This window comes from Trachypithecus francoisi, unplaced genomic scaffold (genome assembly GCF_009764315.1).
Source record: "Trachypithecus francoisi isolate TF-2019V2 unplaced genomic scaffold, Tfra_2.0 Contig01440, whole genome shotgun sequence".
Classification (NCBI taxonomy): Eukaryota; Metazoa; Chordata; class Mammalia; order Primates; family Cercopithecidae; genus Trachypithecus; species Trachypithecus francoisi.
The window spans coordinates 14,961,929-14,984,482 of NW_022681431.1; the positions used below are offsets into that span (position 1 = coordinate 14,961,929).

Sequence of the window (22,554 nt, forward strand, 5' to 3'; positions counted from 1 at the left end):
AAAATGGTGGCATGTGCCTGTAATCCCAACTACTTGGGAGGCTGAGGCAGGAGAATAGCTTGAGCTTGGGAGGCGGAGGTTGCAGTGAGCTGAGATCATGCCACTGCACTTCAACCTGGGTAACAGAGTAAGACTCCATCTCAAAAAAGAAAGAAAGAACTTAAGTCAGAGATTATCAGAGCTGGTCCAGCATTCTGCCTCAGTGAGGCAACAGAGGTCTCCATTGAGGATGTGTTGGGCTCAGGGTTTCAGAGCTCCTGGGAGTTCAGGTAGTAGCCATAATATTCTGTGCAGGCCGGGCGCGGTGGCTCAAGCCTGTAATCCCAGCACTTTGGGAGGCCGAGACGGGCGGATCACGAGGTCAGGAGATCGAGACCATCCTGGCTAACACGGTGAAACCTCATCTCTACTAAAAGAATACAAAAAAACTAGCCGGGCGAGGTAGCGGGCGCCTGTAGTCCCAGCTACTCGGGAGGCTGAGGCAGGAGAATGGCGTAAACCTGGGAGGCGGAGCTTGCAGTGAGCTGAGATCCGGCCACTGCACTCCAGCCTGGGTGGCAGAGCGAGACTCCGTCTCAAAAATAAAAAAATAAAAAAATAAAAATAAAAAAAATTAAAAAATAAAAAAATAAATAAATAAAAAATTAAAAAAATAAAAAATAAAAGTAAAACATTCTGTGCAGTTTTCCTCGTACCTGGCTATATCATTATCAGAACAGAACAACAACTGTGTTGTATTGAAATTAGTGAAAGGGAGCTCGATGCTGCAAGAGACAGAGAAATCAGACCATTATTTGTCTTGGACAAAGCAGATGTGCACTACCCAGTGGATTTATGGACTGAGATGGCTTTTAGGAAGAACAGGGCAATCAGGGATACTTTCTGGATACCAGAGGGTGGGAAGGTTTAATCATTAAGGAGCAAATGAAGAGACTTGTATATGTGGCCACATTCAAGGCCAAGTTATTAGCTTACTCTTTTGTGAACCAGTAAGTCTGACAGTGTGCGAAAGCCCATGCATATCACTCACCTCCTCTGTGGTCTATCCAGAGCCCTTCCATTACGGCCCTCATCCTTTCCCTCTCTTGTCCCTTTCCTGTGGTTAGTATGATTTCCCTTTTGTGAAATGTGCCTAACTCCACTCACCACCCATCCTCTATCTGCCGATCTGCTGTGTAGCTTCACCCACGTGAGGCTCAAGAGCAATGCAGAATGCAAGGACACGGAGTTCCTGGAAACTAGATATGTTGCCTCACGACCTTCCTCTACCCAGGCCCAAGTGTGGTCAGCCTCATCTTGCTCTGTGGTCTCACTTCTCAGCCTGTGCATCAGATCTTTTCCCCGTGTTACCTGAAAGCAACTCTATGAAAAGAGGATGATCTGAGACTTCAGTGGGTTTCCTCTCTTGATTTTCTCCTATTTTTAAAGAGAAAACTGTAGTGAGACTCTCGAGTTAGTCTTTTTGGTTTGTTTGTTTGTTTGTTTGTTTGTTTATTTTTGAGGCAGAGTTGCCCAGGCTGGAGGGCAGTGGTGCAGTCTCGGCTTACTGCAGCCTCTGCTTCCCGGGTTCAAATGATCCTTCCACCTCAGCCTCCCAAGCAGATGGGGCTATAGGTGCTCGCCACCACACCCAGCTATTTTTTATATTTTTAGTAGAGACCAGGTTTTGCTATGTTGGCCACGCTGGTCTCAAAGTTCTGGCCTCAAGTGATCCACCTGCCTCAGCCTCCCAAATGCTGGGATTACAAGCACCACACCTGGCCCCAAGTTAGTCTTTATAAGCCCTGGTGGACTGTCCAGTAGTAAAACTGTCAGCCTGGGGGTAGCTCGGGCTTGCTGAGCATTGAGGGAGCTACACAGAGGGCATTCTTGCCGGCTGAGAGAGTTGTAGTTGTGAATGCCAAGGTCAGGGGCTGGAGGCAGACCTGGTTCTTCCATGCACACTGGGAGTGGGCATAGGGTGAAGAATGTGAGTTTTGAACTCAAGGGACTTGGAGGTATGTCTCAGCTCTACCATTTCTTAGCTCTGTTACCTTGGGCTGGTTATTTATTGTCCTTGAGATTCCATTTTCTCATCTGTAATATGGGAATATAAACAGAATCTCTTTTTATTTTATATATATATATTTTGAGACAGAGTCTTACTCTGACATCCAGGCTGGAGTGCAGTGGTGCAGTCTTGGCTCACTGCAACCTCCGCCTCCCGAGTTCAAGCAATTCTCCTGCCTCAGCATCCCGAGTAGCTGGAATTACAGGCATGCACCACCATGCCTGGCTAATTTTTGTATTTTTAGTAGAGATGGGATTTCACCATGTTGGCCATGCTGGTCTCGAACTCCTGACCTCAGGTAATCTGCCCATCTTGGCCCTTCAAAGTGCTGAGATTACGGGCATGAGCCACCGTGCCCAGCCAACAGAATCTTTTTTAAAGAAGAGTTCATTTCTTGATTTCAGGAATAATCTACTGAGCACCTTGTCTGTGCCAGGCACCGATCCAGGCAGAGGCACGTGTCCTGGGAAGGACCAATATGGTGCTTGAGCTAGAGATACTCATATGTTCTGCAAGGGGAATAGGGTATTATGTGGATTGCATAAGAAAGCACATATGCATTGCCTGACCCCATGACTGATACATACAAAGCACTCGATAAATAGTAGTTGCTATTGTTATTATATTCTACACTAGAAATATGATATAAATGTGTCAGTGAGCCAGAAGAGGAGCTTTCGTTTGATAAAATTTTCAGTTTCTTCCTCAAAGGTGTAACTGTCTTTTGATTAAAGTGAGTGTATTAGTCCAAGTTCCCCTGAGAAACAGAACAAACAAGATGTAGAGATGTCTATAAAGAGATTTATTATAAGGAATTGGCACACAGGAGTATGGAGACTGGCTAGTCCCAAGATCTACAGTCGGCAGGCTCAAGACCCGGGAAGAGTTAATGTTTCAGTTTGATTCTGAAGGCAAGAAAAAGCTGGTGTCCCAGTTGGAGGGCCCTCAGGCAGGAGGAATTCCCTCTTACTCAGTAGGGGGGTCAGCCTTTTGTTCTATTTAGGCCTTCAACTGATTGGATGAGGCCCATTCACATTAGGGAGGTCGATCCACTTTACTCAGTCTACCAACTCAAAAGCTAATCTCATGCAAAAACACCCTCACAGACTCACCCAGAATAATGTTCGACCAAATATCTGGGTACTCCATAGCCCAGTCAAGTTGACACAGAAAATTAACCACCACAGGGAGCAATGGCCAGAGGACATCATAGCTGAGACAGCCTAGAGAAGAGCTGAGGACACCTGGGCTGTGCTGGCAACCACCCTGTTCTGGAGGGGAGGATAACCCTAGCTGAGGTTGGGACAGAGGATGCAAACTAGTGGTCCTGGAACTTGATCCAATCCAAAGATGTGTTTTTGTTAGCTTATACTGTTTTGTAAATCTGCATTAGCATTTAAAGATTAGAGTTCATATACAAAGTTTAAATTTCCAGCTTCTCTTGAAAGACTAGAAGTGGCCCCATAGAGATCAAGCATCCATTCTCACAAGGCAAGCATCAGCTGAACCAAAGCCACAGTTGCCCCCTTAGCCCAGATACCCACTGTCCTATTGGCTTAGGCTCCACCAGCCATGCCTGATGGGCTTCACTCATGCACGTTACCACTGCTGCTGCTTTAGGAGAAAAGACACCCAGGCCCAAACATCCGGGCCCTGCCCCTGCCACAGTGGGGAGCCCATGGCAGCAGCATGCTGTGTTCTGTCTGTGGGAGCACAGCAGGGAGGCAGCATGAGCCTGTGTTCAAAGCACACATCAGACATCTTACTCCCTAGTCCCTGCACAGACTTCTCCAACAAGCTGCTGTCTAAAGTGTTCTCTGTGACCAGAGTCTTCGCATAGTTCTTTGCCTGGGGAGGGGACTTGGGCAGTGGTGGGAAAACTCTGTCCCCTCCAACTAGAAAGTAGCTAAACAACTGGAGAGAATTGGCCTCGGGCAAGCAGCTGGGAGAGGACCCGTTGCTCCTCCATGCCTCTATATTGTGTAAGTTTATCCCAACTTTTCAAACTTAGAGCTGGGTGTGGTGGCACACACCTATAGCTCTAGCTACTTGGGAGGCTGAGGCAGGAGAATCACTTGAGGCCAGAAGTTGGAGGTTACAATGAGTAACATTGTAATGACAGTAGTGTCATATGGAGGTCAGGCATCTTTTCAGGGCAGGGTGTCTTCTTCTGGTTTAAAGCAGGAGATGCCCTGAGAGAAGAGCCTTGGGATCGGATCTTCGAGAGCCACAGAATAGTGAAAAATATGCCTCTTGAACAAGAGGTGTTTAGCTGGGAGAAGAAAAGCCTCTAGGGAACCCAGAGCTGCTGCTTATAAAAAGCTGAGGAGACATCGCAAGGAGGAGGTATTGAACCAACCCTGCATGACCCCAGAGGGCAGAAGTCCAAGCAGGGACCAACAGCAGTGAGAAAGCAGGCTTGCGGTGAGTATAATGCAGGCTTTTCCACCAAGGAGAGCTCCTTGGAAGTGGGAACGCCCATACATAGGGGGTAAATCGCCAGGCTGAGGAGCAGCAGGGGCTGCACATTGGGGCTTCTAAGCCTTTTTCATGTGCAGTGCACATAGACAAGAGAAGTGTTTGCAGGGCACACAAAAAGTAGACTGGCAGGGATTGGAAACACTAAAGGGGACTGCATTTAAGCCTAAAGGTTCCAACCATGGATGTAACAGGTCCAACCATGGCTGGCCTGTTTTGAGGATACTTGGGATTTGTTTTAATCCAGTATGGTAAGACATGCAGATGCAGAGATGACTGTCATGAAGGAAGAAGTTCACATTCACAGACCCCTCACAACAGGAGTCCTAGCACACCATACAGGGCCCCATGGGGCAGTACAGGTGGGTCAGGAGGCAGAGAGAGTGAGAAAAAATGTAAGCAGGAGCATTTATTGTGATTTCCATGGGAAGGAACATGAAACAGCATAGCAGGTTTAGGATTGGCTCATCTGAATAATTTCAGCAGGCTCTGGGCTCTCGCATAGACACTGTCCCCAGTTACCTGGTACCTACCCTGGGGTGATTAGGACAGATGGATAGTGGCCTCCAGTGTGAGTGTGACAAGAGGCGATTGCGAGTGTGGGCTCTGGATGGGTTGGTTTACATATATGAAAGGCAGCTGTCAGAAACTGGATGGCCCTGGGAGAATCAGTCCCTCCAGGGTCAGTGCGGCCCCATGTCAAAGCATCAAATGTAGAAACCAGAAAACATGGTTATTACAAAGCCTGGCCCACATGCCCTTGAGGGCTGAGGGAATGAGTTTGCCCAGGTGTGCCAGACGTGAAGCACTGCACTACGTGATGTCTGCGATTCCTTTCAGCCCTGAGATGCTGTAAATCTAATAGCATAGTGAGCTGGAAATGACTTGAGAGTCCAGTCTTATCTCCTCTTTGAACAGAGGGGACCTGAGTCCAAAGAGCTGAACCAACTTGATTAGTCTCATGATGGATTATAAAGTGGGGACTGGAACTCAAGGTTTTCCCACCATCCTGTGAGGCTGGAAGGGGCTGATGGGTGTGGCACGGCATCTTCATCAATGTGATCTCACAATCACGAGGGGGACATGGGCTCAGGAGTGCCCAGGCGGCAGCATAGGGCATTTCTGGGGCAGAAGGAAGATGTGGGCAGTAGCACAGTCCCTGCCAGACCAGTGAGGCCCTCCTGAATCCCCTTACCCTGTCCTGGACATGTAGGGAACTCAGAGCCTAAGGTCTTAGAGCCAGGATGTAGCCTGGGATGAGGAGACCTCAATCTGGTCTCAGCTTTGCCCTGAACCAGGTGTCTGACTTGGGCAGTTGAGTTTTCCTCTCTGGTGTCACCCTTCCCAACGGTCATCCAGTCATTTCCAAAGCATGCCATCATCATTTCTGTTCAAATAAAGATCCCTTTGCCCCACCCCCTACTTCTGACCTGTAGGTCCAGGGCAGAACACATGTGTTTCTAATGATTTCCCTTGAGGAGCATCCAGGTTCTAGGATCCACTGGACCCTTCCAGTATTAAATCCTACAGTGCTCTGATTGACTGCCTCCTGGTCATAAGCTACTAGGTAGTGAAGGGCTAGGAACCAGACCCCACGTTTCCTGCCTCCAGGGGCCGTGTTCTTTCCCTGTCCCATGTGTCTCTCCCCAGCGGGCACCTCCCTCCTCCCCAGTTATGCACGGGTGCACCCAGCTATATAGAAGTGTGTCGTGTCCACTTATGTCTGGTTTAGTATTCTGCCTGTACGACCTGTTTGTTCTCAGAAGGGTCGTGGGCTGCACTGGTGAGCAGGGTACCCTGTGTTCTGGAGCCTTCATTCCCCTCACCAGGCTCACGGCCATGCAATTAGGCACTTGACACATGATGCCAATGTTGACAGCCAAGAATAGAACCCAAGAGTGGGAGGTTAGTCTGCTCAGCAGTGCTGTGGGATGAAGAGGTTTGTGGTTGCCACCTCAGCTCGAGGCTGAGCAGAGACCAGAGCTCAGAATGTACCAAGCAGCAGATAGGAGCCCCAGGTGTGGGCTGCAAAGCCGTGGGAGAGAGTCCAGGGGTGTGTTACCTTCAAAGCCCATTCAGGTCTAAAGTCCTCATAACCCAAGACCTAGACCCAGATAGCAGGGAGCTGCAGAGTGGTTTCAGGCCAGGCCAATCTGGGCAGGACCAATAGGCTTGGCTGCCCCCACCCCAACTAGTGCCATTGGCCCTTCTCAGAGGGAGCAGTCTTTGGAGACTTCTGGTGATCATTACTGGTGTCAGCAGATCTTGTCCAAATTGATTCCTGTGGGCTTCTTGAGGTTGGGACTAAAATGTGTCTGAGCAGCAGGTGGACCTGGACTGGAATGATCTTGAACCATGCAAACCCTCATGTTTCTTTTTGTCAGAGGCATGTGAACCAGAGTATCTCCATCTTAAAGGAGCTAGGTAAAATGAGGCTGACACCTATTGTGTTGCATTCCCAGACGGTTAAGGCATTCTAAGTCACAGGGTGAGATAGGAAGTCAGCACACGATACAGGTCATAAAGACCTTGCTGATAAAACAGGTTGCAGTAAAGAAGTCAGCCAAAACCCACCAAAACCAAGATGGCGACGAGAATGTCCTCTGGTCATCCTCACTGCTACACTCCCACCAGTGCCATGACAGTTTACAAATGCCATGGAAATGTCAGGAAATTACCCTAATTTAAAATTTCTGGTCTAAAAAGGGGAGGCATGAATAATCCACCCTTTGTTTAGCATGTATTCAAGAAATAACTATAAAAATGGGCAAACAGCAGCCTTCAGGACTGCTCTGTCTATGGAGTAGCCATTCTCTTATTCCTTTACTTTCTTAATAAACTTGCTTTCACTTTATGGACTCGCCCTGAATTCTTTCTTGCGTGAGAGCCAAGAAACCTCTCTTGGGGTCTGAATCAGGACCCCTTTCCTATAATATTTTCACTTCTGTGTTTAGAACCAGAGACTTACTGTGTAAAGTGGGAGTGAGAAGGGTACAACTCGTGTCTCACAGCTCCAGAGGCAGAGCTGGCCCCTGCCGGTAAAAAGTGTAGAAAAACTCCTTTAACATATCCTCGGAAAGACCTCTCTGGTACTGAAAACCATCCAGAAATGGAATAGATAGGTTGTTTTTGCCAAAAGGGGCCCCTGTCATTGAAATATGCAGATGCTTGAAGGAACCAGAGGAACTCAGGTGATCTGTGATTACGGCCAACACTCAGAGTTGGGGATGTGTAGTTTACCACGTACATTACAGATATTATTTTCATTAATGTTCACAACAGTTCTGGGAAAGATAGTGCTAACATGCCCAACTTTTATGGGTGAGTACACTGAGGTTCAGGGAGGTAATGGGATTTGTCCCAGATGATTTGACTGGGCCAGGACAGAGCTCCAACAATGTGCTTGTTTCATGCCAGTGTGATAAGAACTTTGTGCACCTGGCATCCTTCTTTGGCTGCCATGGGGAGGTCTTAGTTCTGGGCCTGATTCTGTCTCCAGCTGTGGTCTTAACCCTCTCTGAGCCAGTGTCTCCTTCCTGTAAAGGGGCCAGGACCACCTCTGGAGGGAGGAGAGAAGACAGAGAGCTAGTGCTCTGTGAGCTCTCTGTCACATGCACTGCCTGTGTCACAGGAGGGTATTTTTACTGAAGGGCGCCATTACATTAAAATGGAGACTCCATTTCTAAACAGGTGGGCACATTAGCTCTAGCTGGAAAGAGCCTCTCCCAAGAACACAGTTCACAGGTAAAGATCAGGAGGTGTTGGGTGCAAGTGGAGAAGGTTCTGGAAAATGTAAACCTCCTCCTCTACTTAATATTATTCCTGGCGTCACCTGCATAGTCAGTCCTCAAGGGATTACTTGAAAGCTAGCATCCCCCAGGGCATTTACTTTGGGGAAGGGAACATCCCTACCTTCAGTTCCCTCACTTGTAAAACCAAGGGAAGTAAAAACAAATTATCTGACGTGCCTTTTAGCTCTGGTTCCTACCATTGGTGAGTTTACAATCTTAGTTGTTACTTTTCTCTTTTATCAATATCTCCTCCTATCTTTTTCTTTCTTTTCTGCTTTTCTCTCCCTCACCTTTTTTTCCCTCCACTGTCTCATATCTCCCTCAACAACCAAGGTCTCTCCTTGTAGCTAATGAGTTTAGCTCCCAGAATTATAGACCAAGACAACGATCCTGGAAGCATCAAGTCTAGTCCAGGGGCTTTAGCCCAGACTTTAAGGAATCCAAGGCTGTGGTGAGGGATTCAAGGGGGTTCTGCAATTATGGAAGTATTTTCAGCCAAACAATGAAGAAATAAACCACTTCAGGAGCTGAACGATCACTTTAAACAGTACGAAATATTCATATGTGCAACACTTTGTTGGAAGAACATCCCTCTCACCTAATCCCCTCACTTTTTAGATGAGAAAAGCTGAGTTCAGATAGATAAGGTGATGGATCCAAGTTACCCGAATGTCGCTCTGGGGTTTAAGTTGCATGTGATTCAAAAGAGTGTAAAATCTTACAGCTTATCCGTGTGTGTGTGTGTGTGTGTGTGTGTACACAAGGCAATCAGAACATTCTGTCAATAGAAGCAGAAAAGTAGAACTTGGTTCCTTCTGGGGCTCCTGAAAACTGGGGTGTAGACATAACCCGCACACTCCCCTCCTACCGGCTTCATCTTGCTCCCTTTCCCCTAGTGGAGCTGGGGGAGAGCAGCACACAGTTCCCCTCCTCACTGGCTGTCTTCTCCCTGCTGCTTCTCGTCTGCGGTGAGGCTGTGGAGAAGTGGGTTGCTGTTCTTTTTTCTGACTTCCTGTGTGCTTCAGAAACCTCAATGAACAAAGAGCTAAAGGAAGAAAGGGCCCCGGAACCGTTATGCCAAACATAGACTCACATCCGACATGGGGGAGCTGGATGCCTGATTTTTATAGAGATGAAACCCAGGATTCAGGATTCCGACTGCCCTGTTCCCAACGTGGCTGCATGGGGAATGTCAGTGCTTGGGAGCTGGAAGTAGGTCGCAGGCTTCTCATTCTTTTCAGGCTTAGGTCTAATGTATTTAAAGAGGTAGCCGAAGTGAGTCTTTAGAGTATGTATCATTGAAATCAAACCAACATTAAAAGGAAACACTTAATTTCCTGTCTACAACCACTGTTTTTTGTTTGGTTTTGCAGGCAGGGTCTCATTGTCGCCCAGGCTGGAGTGCAATGGCACGGTCATAGCTCACTGAGCTTTGAGCTCCTGGGCCACCTCACCTACCTGGGTAGCTGGGACTACAGGCACGTGCCACTATGCCGGGGTCTTTTTAAAAATTTTTTGTAGAGATAGGAGTCTTGCCTGTGGCCCAGGCTGGTCTCAAACTTCTGGGCTCAAGTGATCCACCCACCTTGGCCTCCCAAAGTGCTGGGATTACATGCGTGAGCCACCACACCCGGCCTACCACAACTGTTTTAATTTCTCTGTTTTCCCTCAGTGTACAACTCAGCTGTAACCATAGGAGCATATTTCCATAGATAATTTGCATATAATCTTTGAAGTTTTCATAATCCCTTAATTGAATATACCTAAGTAGTCTCCTTATTACTTACCTTTTAGCACACACAAGTTAATTTACGAGTGAGTCTCTGCATCCAGGTGAGAACAGCATCGCAGGGAAAACCTGTGCCTTTTTTTTTTGAGATAGAGTCTAAAAAAACTGGACTGCAATGGCACGATCTTGGCTCACTGCAATCTCCGCCTCCTGGGCTCAAGCGATTCTCCCCCCTCAGCCTCTCGAGCTGGGATTACAGGCACATGTCACCACGCCCAGCTAATTTTTTTGTATTTTAGTAGAGACAGGGTTTCACCACGTTGTCCAGGGTGGTTTCAAACTCCTGAGCTCAGGCAATCCACCTGCCTCGGCCTCCCAAAGTGCTGGTATTACAGGTGTGAGCCACCGCGCCTGTTGTTTTTGTTTTTGTTGTTTGTTGTTGTTTGGACGGCACATTGCTGAGCTTTCTGTCCATAAGCTCCTGTTCTCAGGGCCTTGCTACTCACATTATGATCCATAGGAGACTCTCAGGGTCGGTCTTTCTCTGCCCAGCCCTGGCTTCCTGGTGCTGTGTTCATGTCTGATTTTGGATCCCGGAGACCTTTTTCTCCTACCGTTCTTCCAAAAGGGTAACAGTCATTCTGTGACCTTGCTCAGGAAATTTTCAGCTGGGTTTTCCCTTTGTATTTTATTTGATGCTTTTAACCGGAGAGGAAAACTCCTGCTACCATGTGAGTTGTGCTGGGAAGACTTGCCAGAGAAGAGCTGCCCACAGGGGGATTTCTCGCTACTGCCTTCAGGGTTTCCCTACTTTGGAGGCCTCGTGGCTGGAGTTTTAAAGGCCAAAGTTCCCCTGAATTTTCTGAACTCTGAATGATTGAAACCACCTATTTTATTTTTTTCTCTTTTTACCCAAGCGCCCATTTTCCAATAAAGGGCTTGGGTAATGACAAGAAACTAAAACTGAAACCACAACTCTGCTCTAAAATAAGAGACTCTGAGACACCCAGGAAGGGCCTGCCTTTAAGACTTGTCACTCCCTGAGATCCATCGCGGCACCAAATGTTTGCTGAGCTCCATCCTGGGAGGGAGGCCTGCAGCCTGGGAACTGGGAGACCTGGGTCCCAGTGGAGAGACCTCACCATGTAATGAGCCTCTCTTGATTCAGTTCTCACAGTGAGTTGAGGGCCAAGCCAGCCATTCTTCAGCCTCACCGTGTGGGTACCAGAATCACCTGAGATGTTAGGAGGGTGGGCAAAGAGGGAGGTGTTGGTCAAAGGAGACAACGTTTTATTTATGTAGAATGAATAAGTCCCAGAGATCTAATGTACAGCATGGTGACTGTACCTAAGCATGCTGTATTACATACTTCAGATTGGCTAAGAGAGCCGATTTTTAAAATTTTAGTAATTTTTTAAATTGGTGCATAATAACTGTACGTATTTATGGGGTACAGAGTGATATTTGAATACATGTATACTCTGTGTAATAATCAAATCAGAGTAATTACTATATTCATCATGGAAAACATTTTATTTCTTTGTGTTGGGAACACCCAAAATTCTCTGTTCTATTTAAAAAAAAAACAATAACTTATTGACTCTAGTCACCCTACAGGGCTACAGAACATTAGCACTTATTCCTCCTGTCTAGCTTTAATTTGGTATCCATTAACCAACCTCTCTCCATCTACCTTCCACCCTGCCCTTCCCAGCCTCTAATAACCACAATTCTCTCTACTTCTGTGAACTCAACTTTTTTAGCTCCCACCTATGGGTGAGAAAATATAGTACTTCTCTTTCTGTGCTTGACTTATTTCACTTAACATAACGTCCTCCAGGTTCATCCATGCTGTTGTGAATGACAAGATTTCGTTCTTTGTCATGGCTAAATAGCACTCCATCTGTTGATGGGCACTTCAGTTGATTTCCTATTTTGGCTATTGTGAGTAGTGCTGCAATCAATGTGGACGGACAGATATCTCTTCAACACATTGATTTTAATTTCCTTTGGAAAAATCCCTAGTAGTGGGATTGCTAGATCATATGGTAGTTCTATTTGTAGTTTTTTGAGGAATCTCCATACGGTTCTTCGTAATGGTTGTACTAATTTACATTCCCACCAACAGTGTTTAGGAATTCTCTTTTCTCAACATCCTCACCAGCATTTGTTATTTTTTGTCTTTTTGATAATAGCCATTCTAACTGGGTGAGATGCTATCTCATTGTAGTTTTGATTCGTATTTCCCTTATGATTAGTGATATTGAGCATATTTTCATTTATCTGTTGGCCATTTCTATGTCTTTGTTTTTCTGAGATGGAGTTTCACTCTGTTGCCCAGGCTGGAGTGCAGTGGTGCGATCTCGGTTCACTGAAACCTTTGCCTCCTGGGTTCCAACGATTCTCGTGCCTTAGCCATTGGAGTAGCTAGGATTACGGGTGCGCCACCATGCCCAGCTAATTTTTGAATTTTTAGTAGAGAGGGGCTTTGCCCATGTTGGCCAGGCTGGTCTCGAACTCCTGACCTCCAGTGATCCGTCCACCTTGGCCTTCCAAAGTGCTGGGATTACAGGTGTTAACCACCATGCCTGGTTGTATGTCTTCTTTTGAGAAATGTCCTTTCAGATACTTTGCTCATTAAAAAAAATTATTATTTTTTTTACCATTGAGTTGTTTGAGTTCCTCAAGTATCCTAGATATCAGTCCCTTGTTGGATGAACAGTGTGCCCATATTTTCTCTCATTCTGCAGGTTGCCTGGTCCACTCTGTCAATTGTTTCCTTTGCTGTGCAGAAGCTTTAAGCTTGATAAAATCCGATTTGTCATTGGGAGGTCAAGACAGGAGAATTGCTTGAGGCCAGGAGTTCGAGATAAGCCTGGGCAACATAGTGAGATGCTGTCTCTGTTTTTCTTTTTTAAATCCCATTTGCCTATTTTTGCTTTTGTTACCTGTGGTTTCGAAGTTTTACCTGAAAAATCTTTGCCCAGAACAATGTCCTGAAGGATTTACCCTGCTTTCTTCTAGTAGTTTTATAGTTTTGAATCTCACATTTTAGTCCTTATTCTGAGTTGATTTCGTGTATAGTGAGAGATAGGGATCTAGTTTCATTCTTCTGCGTATGGTTATTCAGATTTTTCAGCACCATTTATTGAAAACGCTGTCTTTTTCCCAACGTATGTTCTTGGCATCTTTGTTGAAAATCAGTTAGCTATAAATATGTGGATTTATTTCTGGGTTCTTTATTCTGTTTCATTTGTCTATGTGTCTGTTTTTATATCAGTACCATGCTATTTTGGTTACTTTAGCTTTGTAGTATTTTTGAAGTCAGGTAGTGTGATGCCTCCAGCTTTGCTCTTTTTGCTCAGAATTGCTTTGGCTATTTGGGGTCTTTTGTGATTCTACATGAACTTTAAGATTGTCTTTTCTATTATATTTCTGTGAAGAATGTCATTGGTCTTTTGATGGGGGTTGCATGGAATTTGTAGAGCGCTTTGGGTAGTATGGTTATTTTAACAATATTAATTCTTCCAATCCATGAACATGGAACATTTTTACATTTTGTGTGTATGTCCTCTTCTAATTCTTCTCCCCTACCCCCCACCCAAGACAGAGTCTTGTTCTGTCACCCAGGCTGGAATGCTGTGGTGCGATCTTAGCTCACTGCAACTTCCACCTCCTGGGTTCAAGCAATTCTCCTGCCTCAGCCTCCCGAGTAGCTGGGATTACAGGCGCATGACACCACGCCTGGATAATTTTTATATTTTTAGTAGAGATGGGATGTCACCATGTTGGCCAGGCTGCTCTCAAAATGGCTGGTCTCGAGCTCCTGACCTCGTGATTTGCCCAACTCGACCTCCCAAAGTGCTGGGATTACAGGTGTGAGCTTCCGCACCCAGCCTCTTCTATTTCTTTCATCAGTGTTTTATAGTTTTAATCATAAAGGTCTTTCTTGGTTAAAAACTGTCCTGTCTTATTAAATTTATTCCTATTTTATTACGATTTTTGTAGCTATTATGAATGAGATTGTTTAGTTTTGTTTTAGATAAGGTCTTACGCTATTGCCCTGGCTGGAGTACACTGGCACCATCATAGCTCACTGCAGCCTTGACCTCCTGGGCTCAACTGATCCTCCCACCTCAACCTCCTGAGTAGCTGGGGCCACAGGTACACATCACCACACCTGGCTAATTTTTTTTTTTTTTTTTTGAGATAGAGTTTCACTCTTGTTGCCCAGGCTGGAGTGCAATGGTATGATCTCGGCTCACCGCAACCTTCGCCTCCCAGGTTCAAGCGATTCTCCTGCCTCTGCCTCCTGAGTAGCTGGGATTACAGGCGTGAGCCACCATGCCCAGCTAATTTTTTGTATTAGTAGAGACGGGGTTTCTTATGTTGATCAGGCTGATCTCAAACTCCTGACCTCAGGTGATCTGCCCGCCTTGGCCTCCCAAAGTGCTGGGATTATAGGTGTGAGCTACCGTGCCTGGCCGAACACCTGGCTAATTTTTAAATGTTTTGTAGAAACAGGGTCTCCCTATTTGTCCAGGCTGGTCTCAAACTCCTGGACTCAAGCAATCCTCCTGCCTCAGCCTCCCAAAATGTTGGGATGACAGGCATGAGCCACTGTGCCAAGCCAAGATTACTTTTTCTATTTCTTTTTTAGCTAGTTGGTTGTAGTTATATAGAAACACTACTGGTTTTTGTATGTTGACTTTATACCCTGCAACTTTACTGAATTTGTTTATTAGCTCTAACAATTTTTGGTGGAGTATTTAGGTGTTTATATAAAATCATGTCATCTGCAAAGAGGAACAATTTGACTTCCTCTTTTCCAACTTGAATGCCTTTCATTTCTTTCTCTTGCCTAACTGCACTGATTAGTACTTCCTAGAGAATAGATCTGAAGTGTTTTCAGTACACACACAAGAAAAGGTAACTGTGGAGATGAATATGCTAATTAGCTTGACTGTAATAATCAACTTGCTATACAGCTCAAATATATACAATTTCAGTTAAAAATATTTTTATAAAGAATCACCTGAGATGTTATTGAGAAATACAGATGGCTAGGCCCCAACCCCCAAGGTCTCCATGCACTAGGTCAGGTTAAGTCTTAGAGATATTTACACTATATATTCCAGCAATGCCGACATGCAGGTAGACAGCGTGAAGAACCCAGGGACCAAGTGCTGTCTGAGGTTGCCACTCATCTAACAGCAACGTTTTACCATTAGAATCCAGATCCCCAGAGGACCTTACTCTGGAGGTGTCTATGGAATGAGGCCTCCTTCTTGGGTAGGTCTGTACTCTGAATTATAGCCAGAATCTTCATCACTGCAGGATGCAGTGAGAAAGAGCCCACACCTGCAGCCCCTTCTGACTCCACTCAAATCACAGTTCTGCTCTCTACTTGCTGTGTGGCCTTTGGGAAGTTACTTTGCTCAGCCTCAGACACCTCATCCATGAGATGGGGGATAACAGTACCTACCTTTTGGGTTTTTCTTAGAGTGGACTGGGCTCATTGTGCATGGAAAGTGCTAGCCCAGGGTTGGGCTAGGGAAGCACTCTGTTACCTGCTGCTGTTTCTCAGAAATGAGCCCTCTGGCGGTCCTGGAGAGCTGGAGGAAGAGGACGTGTGCTCAAGGTCTCAGGGCTGAAGAGGAAATCAAGATCGTGGGGTAGCAAAGAACCTCAAGGCACTGCCAGACACTCTGGGCTCTTGGAGAACTGTTCAGAGTTGGAGATAACTTTCTGTAATCCTAGGCATCTCTTCTCTTGTCACATTTCATTGAGATATCTGTCTATCCTATTTAATCCAAGCCTAATTTTGGATCGGATCCAGAAATCTAGGTGAATTTCAGGGACCTATTTGCTTCCTTATCTAGCTTGGTGGGGAGAAGATCAGCCCCTCTGTGTGGGCCACGTGGAGAGTACAGAAAATAAAACTGTATCATGGCCGGGCGCAGTGGCTCATGCCTGTAATCCCAGCACTTTGAGAGGCTGAGGTGGGCTGATCACTTGAGGCCAGGAGTTCAAGACCAGCCTGGCCAATATGGTGAAACCCCCTCTCTACTAACAATACAAAAATTAGCTGGGTATGGGGGCAGGCACCTGTAATCCCAGCTACTCAGGAGGCTGAGGCATGAGAATCACTTGAACCCGGGAGGCAGAGGTTGCAGTGAGCCAAGATCATGTCACTGTACTCCAGCCTGGGCGACAAAGTGAGATTCCATCACACACACACACACAAAAAAACTGTGTCCAAGGAGAAACTAGAGATTGATGCATAGGAGAGAGGTCCAGTTTTTATCCTTGTGCAACAGACTTTACACATTTCTAAAATATATTTAACCAAAATAACAATATTATAACCGATGTAACTTAAGATCTTTAACTGCATACAGTTCTAAATGTGGACTGTGTTTTTATGTAGTTCTAATCAGTATGTAAATTTCATTCTCTGTCACTTAACATTTTTATATAAATCTTTTCATGCACTACTCATATTTTTATCATAGTTTATCATTATTGCTAGCGCTCAAACTTCCCCCTGAGCATTTTGTTTTGATTCTCATTATTTCACTACTATAAATAGTACAGCTAGGAACATCTTTGTGCAAATGCTTCACACCCCTCGCCTTGGATAGATGCGGTATGTTTCCCAACGTTGGGTAGCAAGATCAACACATGTGAGTTATTTTGTATTTAACTTCCTTGCTTCAGAAAGCCAATTCTGAGTAATTGGCAATTGTACTAGTTCATTTCAAGTCAATGAACATAAGTTTTTCTTTTTTTTCCCTAGGTAACTTGGCTTGTTTAATAGGTTTATGGTGGTTCCTTAAAGTTGTTTTTATTAGCATTTTCAACTGCTGAGGGCTTTTCCATCTATTTTTAATTTTCTCAAGTCTTTTTCACATGCAGGTAGCATCCTGTTTGCTTGAAGGGGCATTAAAATTGCTGTTTTATCCAATTCGCATTAAAATGAAAGCTGAATACATCTACAGATGGGGCTTGGTCATGTTTAATGGTTTTGAGATCTGTTTACATAAAGCAAATGTTTGGTGTATACTAGATTTGCAGAGAGTGGCAGACTAGGGGGTTGACAGGTGGAGAAGATTGTTCAAGAGGATGGTTTTGTTGTTTTTAAGGTGGTAAGAGATAGGGTTGCTACATCTGTACAGTTAGACTTGGGTTTATACTTTCTAGTTAAAAAAAAAAGTACCTGAGTTTTGTTTTTTTTTAATCACCAACTTTTTTTTTCTGTTTATTACATGTATCATAAAATATACCTTAATCAAGTCCTACATATCCATGACTATATACATATTAACATGTCAAAAGTCTGCATTCTTTTCCATGCATGTATGAGGAATTTGTGTTTGAGCAGAATTCTGGGGGCTACCTCAGAAAAGCAGGTTCATCTGGACTGTACTCTTTGACACAGAAATAAGCTTGAGGTGTGGAGACCAAGCTCAGAGCAGGGGTGGAGGGAAGATTGGGGGGGCACTCACTGCTGGGATGTAGGCCGTGGACTGTGTTTGTTGGGGTACAGTGGGAAATCTGAGCTCTGGTCTTATCTCTGCTACTGAAGAAAGGGGACCCCAGGAAAGCTGCTCAGTCAGTCACTTTTCCTCGTCCTCAAAATGGGAGAGCAGCCTGCCTTGGGAGGTATCAGTGAGGTAGCAAGGGTGCAAACCCTATGAAACGAGATTCAGCGGGTGATATGCAAATGTGAAGCTCCTCTTCCTCTGGCTGTTACATTTCTTCTTAACGTTGACTTGGAGGAAGGAGTCAGATCCATCGTTCACTGGAAAGTCCTACAACCGTTCAAAACCAGCAATCCATCCTGAATTCCCATGACTCACTCTCTCTTTGGTTTTAGGGGTCTGCACCAGGTGATAGGGCTTTGTTGAATGCCCTTGCCCTAGCAGACGGCCTCTCAAACCCCAGGCCCTCAGCTTGCACCGCTGAGGTGGGATCGTGTGTGCAGAGCCCGGAGGGAAATCACCGTCGTTTCTTAGGGGTTTTCTGGTAATCCCAACACTACATTAACTTTTCTTGGCAGCCACATCGTAGTGACTAACAGTGAATTTACAGTTAGCCTAAATCCTATTTTTTAATCCATCCACTGCTAAACCGCTTCTTTCTCATCCTAGACTGGGGAAGACTTTTTTTTTTTTTTTTAATCTACATGAAGAATGGCTCATTTATCCCACTTCACAAGTTGCATTTTGTTAAACTTGGCATGACTTACCAGCCTGCGAGGATTTCAGGAACTTTTTCTGATCCTGTGTTAAAGCCATAATCTCTCCCAATCCTGTGCTCAACTTGATGCTTCTTGTTTAATAACCACAAGCTCCTTCATACCCAATTAAAAGGTGTGAACAGAAGCAATTAAAGTAATAGTCTTCCATCCAGGTTAATGCAGACATTTGATTAGCAGTCTTTAGAAAAAACCATTTGACCAGCTAGGAATTCACCTGCTGTCATCTGACCTCCTTATTAACTTCTCAAGAAAATGGGGAAGAACTCAGACAAATTGAAGCATTGATTTGTCATGGTACCAAATTTCCTTGCCCAGCAGCCAACTTTGTAACCCACCTGGAGAGGGACACGAGATTTGCAGGAGTTGGAGGTTGAGAGGGAAGGAAAAAGCTGAGATCATGATTTGAAGAGGAGAAGTTGTTGGATAACTTAGTCTGGGATTAAAGATGACAAATCTTAAGAGGAGAAGTTGTTGGATAACTTAGTTTGGGATTAAAAATGACAAAGAGTGTGGTTTTGAAAATAACAACTTTCAGAGGACTGGAGAGTAAGAGAAAAGAAGCTCTTGGGAGGAAGGGGTACATGGTAATATGTTATGCCTCCATGCACCTTGTGCATTGTTATCTTGAAGTGCTGGGTGGTGCAACCACTACAGGCAACAAGTGGGACATCAAGGGTCAGAGGTGGCTTGAGGCCAGGGACCCTGAGATCTGCCCTCTTTGCCTAGAGTTTGTCACTGTTCAGGCAGTGGTGTGCTGGAACCAACTCTCACAAGCCAGTGGCATCCATTTCTCCCCAACTCCCCTTTCAGTACCATCATGCTGGTGGCTTGGAATCGGCCACAGTGGAAGTATTTACACCAGAGAAATTGGCAAGTGCTACAAATCAAGGCATCCTTCTCTTGGATTGCCAGTGGCCAAACACACACTAGACACTTATTCTCGCTGCCCCTGTAGCCTCCCAGCTCACACTTGTGCTGTATCCTTGTGCCATATTTATATTTTTAAAATGAAAATCTGCTTTTCCATGGATGATGTTCAAAAATTTCTTAGCAGATTGCCACCTTCTGGTCTCATTTCCCAATGACCCCTCACCCACCCTCTTCACCAGCCCTATAGGCAGCATGTCATGGGGTTTCCTGATCTTTCTGGGTCACTTTTTCCTAAGATCCTGAGGCCCAGTAGGCAGGTTCTCTTCTATGATCCTCTGGTCCCATGCTTAGAGTTCTATTAGAGACCATAGCAGGCTGTGGCTGTTTTTGTGTGTTTTGTTCTGTTTTACCTTTTTTCTTTTTACTGAATTATGATCTAATAGATGGGGACCTTCTTCCCTCTTCTGTTTATCTTCATAGCTACAGGTCCGTTATGGCTCCTGAAACATAGGAAGGCAGAGAGAGGAGGGAAGGAAGGAAAGAAGAAAGGAGGGAGGAGGGAAGGAAAGAAGGAAGATAGGAGGGAAGACAGGAAGACACCCCAGCCAAAAGGCATTCATGACCTGGCAAATAAGGAGCAAGATGAGTATGATTTTTGAAGAACTGAGAGAAGAGTGGAGCCCAGAAGCCAAATAGGAGACAAGAAAAATCTGGCTAGCTGCGGGGATCAAAGGCTTTGAGGGGAGAAGAGGTTCCCTTAGCAAGAAAGCACAGGGTAATGCATCCCTGTTGCTCCCCTCCTGCCCTGCAAGACCCCCCAAGTCAGCTGGCCTCTGGGCTGGCAGGAGCTGGAAACAGAGGGACTCCCGATGGGTAATGGGTGCGGGGGTGGGGAGCTGAAAACGTGGTAAAGTTTCAACAAATGCTTTTTGAATTACATTCAATTATAGCTGGCAATAATCACAACCTTTCTGGTTCTCTCTTTCGCAAGGTAATGGGAGAAAGTCTTGGAGAGGAGGGAGGTGATTTAGCAAATGCTGGACCGGAGGGCCCTGGAGCAGGCAGAATGCTGGCCCTGCGGGAACTGAGGGCTGAGAGGGCTCCAGCTGCGGAGGGGGCGCTGTGAGGAGCCAGCAGGGCCCAGCCTTGCCCAGAAACCTAGGACCAGTTCCCTGAGACTGCAAGGTCGTTGCCAATTAGTTAAGTGCCTGCACTCAGCAGGCCTTTGGGATAGGAAAGGGCTGTGTTCTCCATCTTGTTGATGTGGAAACAGCAAAGGGAAGTGACTCAGAGGCAGAGTGGAAAGGCGGAGTGTGTCTGGTGACATTCTGACTTCTACTAGATCCAAAGGGCTGTGCTTGACTGTCTCCTGGGAGGCTTCCTTCCATGGACAGGCGCCTGTGGTGCTCTGAGGACAGGCAATGGGTCTGTACAGGAGCAGAGGAAAGGGAAGCGTGATCTGTGGAGGTGGGGCAGGTGCATGGAGGAAGGCGGGGCTCCGTGAAAAGGCAGCCTTGGTGCACCGAGCACTGGAGGTAGAAAGGGCTGCCACAGCCATCTGATCCTGCACTTAGGAGGTCAGTTTAGACTTTTTAAAAGTAAGGTTTAAAGGCCAGGCATGGTGGCTCATACCTGTAATCCCAGCACTTTGGGAGGCTGAGGAGGAAGGATCACTTGAGGCCAGGAGTTCAAGACCAGCCTAGGCAACAGAGAGAAACCCTATCTCTATCCAAAATAAAAATAAAAAAATTGAACTAGGCATGGTGACATGTACCTGTAGTCCCAGCTACTTGGGAGACCGAGGCAGGAGGATCACCTGAGTCCAGGAGTTTGAGGCTGTAGTGAGCTATGATCACATCCCTGCACTCCAGCCTGAACAACAGAGCAAGCCCCTATCTCTAAAAAATAATAATAATTAAAATTAAATTTCAAAATTAAAAAGTGGATCTTAGTATTATATTTCCAATTCTTTCTTCTGCCAAGTCACAGACACTTAAAAAATGAATGTGCCAAGGAGTTTACAGAAGCAACAGAAGTAACCTCTGATCCTCCAGAAAATTCTGCAGGATAAGTAATAGTAACCTCATGCCCCAATGAAGGAAACTGAGGCCTACAGAGATTATCTTGTCCAAATCACACAACGGGTCCATGGCAGAGACTTAAGGCTGCCATGTTGCCACACTCGAGTAATGGCCCAGTTGTGTGGCTTGCCAGCCCCGAAGAAGTGGTTTAAATCCAGGTTTGAATGAGTTAGAGGTATGCGCCTTCTCCCTGACATCATATAGCCTTTCTGACTAATGGTCCCCTTTCCACACTCTCTCAAATCAGGAATAAACTGGTTTTTTTTTCTTCTTGAGGTGGAGTTTCACTCTTTTCCCCCAGGCTGGAGTACAACGGTGCGGTCTCGGCTCACTGCAACCTCCATCTCCTGGGTTCAAGGGATTCTTTTGTCTAAGCCTCCCAAGTAGCTGGGATTACAGGCACACATCACCACACACAGCTTATTTTTGTACTTTTAGGAGAGATGGGGTTTCACTATGTCGGTCAGACTGGTCTCGAACTCCTGACTTCAAGTGATCTGCCTGCCTCAACCTCCCACAGTGCTAGGATTACAGTCATGAGCCACCGCACCCAGCCAGAAACAGAACTTTCAGTCCTCAAGACCATGCATTTTATGTTTGGGACTCCCAGCATCCCCTTTGGTGTCTGCCTCCCCAAGAGGCTAAGCTATTTATTGAACACACGTGTGTAACATTACCCTACGATGTCTTCAAGGGCCAGAGTTAAGTTTTCCTGTGATATTTATTCCTGTAATCTTAGCATCTCCCCTGTGCCAGAAGCACAGTACTAGGTACAGTTACAACCTGGTACATCTGGAAGGGACTGAAATGCTGCTTCAGTTCCCCCTCCTGCAGGCAGGTCAATGTCTTGCCATTCAGGAAGAGCATAATTTATTTTCTTCCTGAAGATCTTAAGAACTCAGAGATTGTCCATCCTCCTATAGTACCCTTTGCAGATTTTGGCCAAGAAGTTCTTACAGCCAATCAGAACTTTTCCTGTTTTAATTTGAGCCCATTTCCTTGTGTTTGTTATTCTTTGACTTTGACTGTGGCAGATTTGGGGGCCAGGAGGCAAACCGAAGCCCAGGATGGCTCAGAGCCAGGGTTTTCACTAGTGCCATGGGATGTAGTCTCCTCTGACTCTGCTCCGAGGGTCTGGGGCAGACCAGGAAGCAGGGAGGATGGAATACCAGGGCTTGGAGAGCCAGGAAGGAGGTCTGGAGAAAGGGGCAGAGTTTTTGGCTCATGAGTTGAGCATCAGAGGATTTTGTGATCATTAAAGGCCAGAGATACGCTATTGACGAGTAGTTCAA

At 45.8% G+C, this 22,554-nt stretch overlaps 1 protein-coding gene across 6 annotated transcripts in view; it reads left to right on the plus strand.

Annotated features, from left to right (window-relative positions):
• The window catches only part of PTK2B (protein tyrosine kinase 2 beta), a 134,761-nt gene that overhangs the window by 44,202 nt on the left and 68,005 nt on the right, over window positions 1-22,554 (plus strand). The window contains exon 1 of one of the 6 annotated variants that reach the window (XM_033229305.1): window positions 11,072-11,193. The exons of 3 other annotated variants lie outside the window; for them this stretch is intronic. The gene's annotated coding sequence lies outside the window, so the exon portion shown is untranslated. Of the gene's footprint in view, window positions 1-11,071; window positions 11,266-22,554 lie in introns of those variants that run through there. 2 more of the 6 variants (XM_033229299.1, XM_033229301.1) reach the window with 2 other exon arrangements.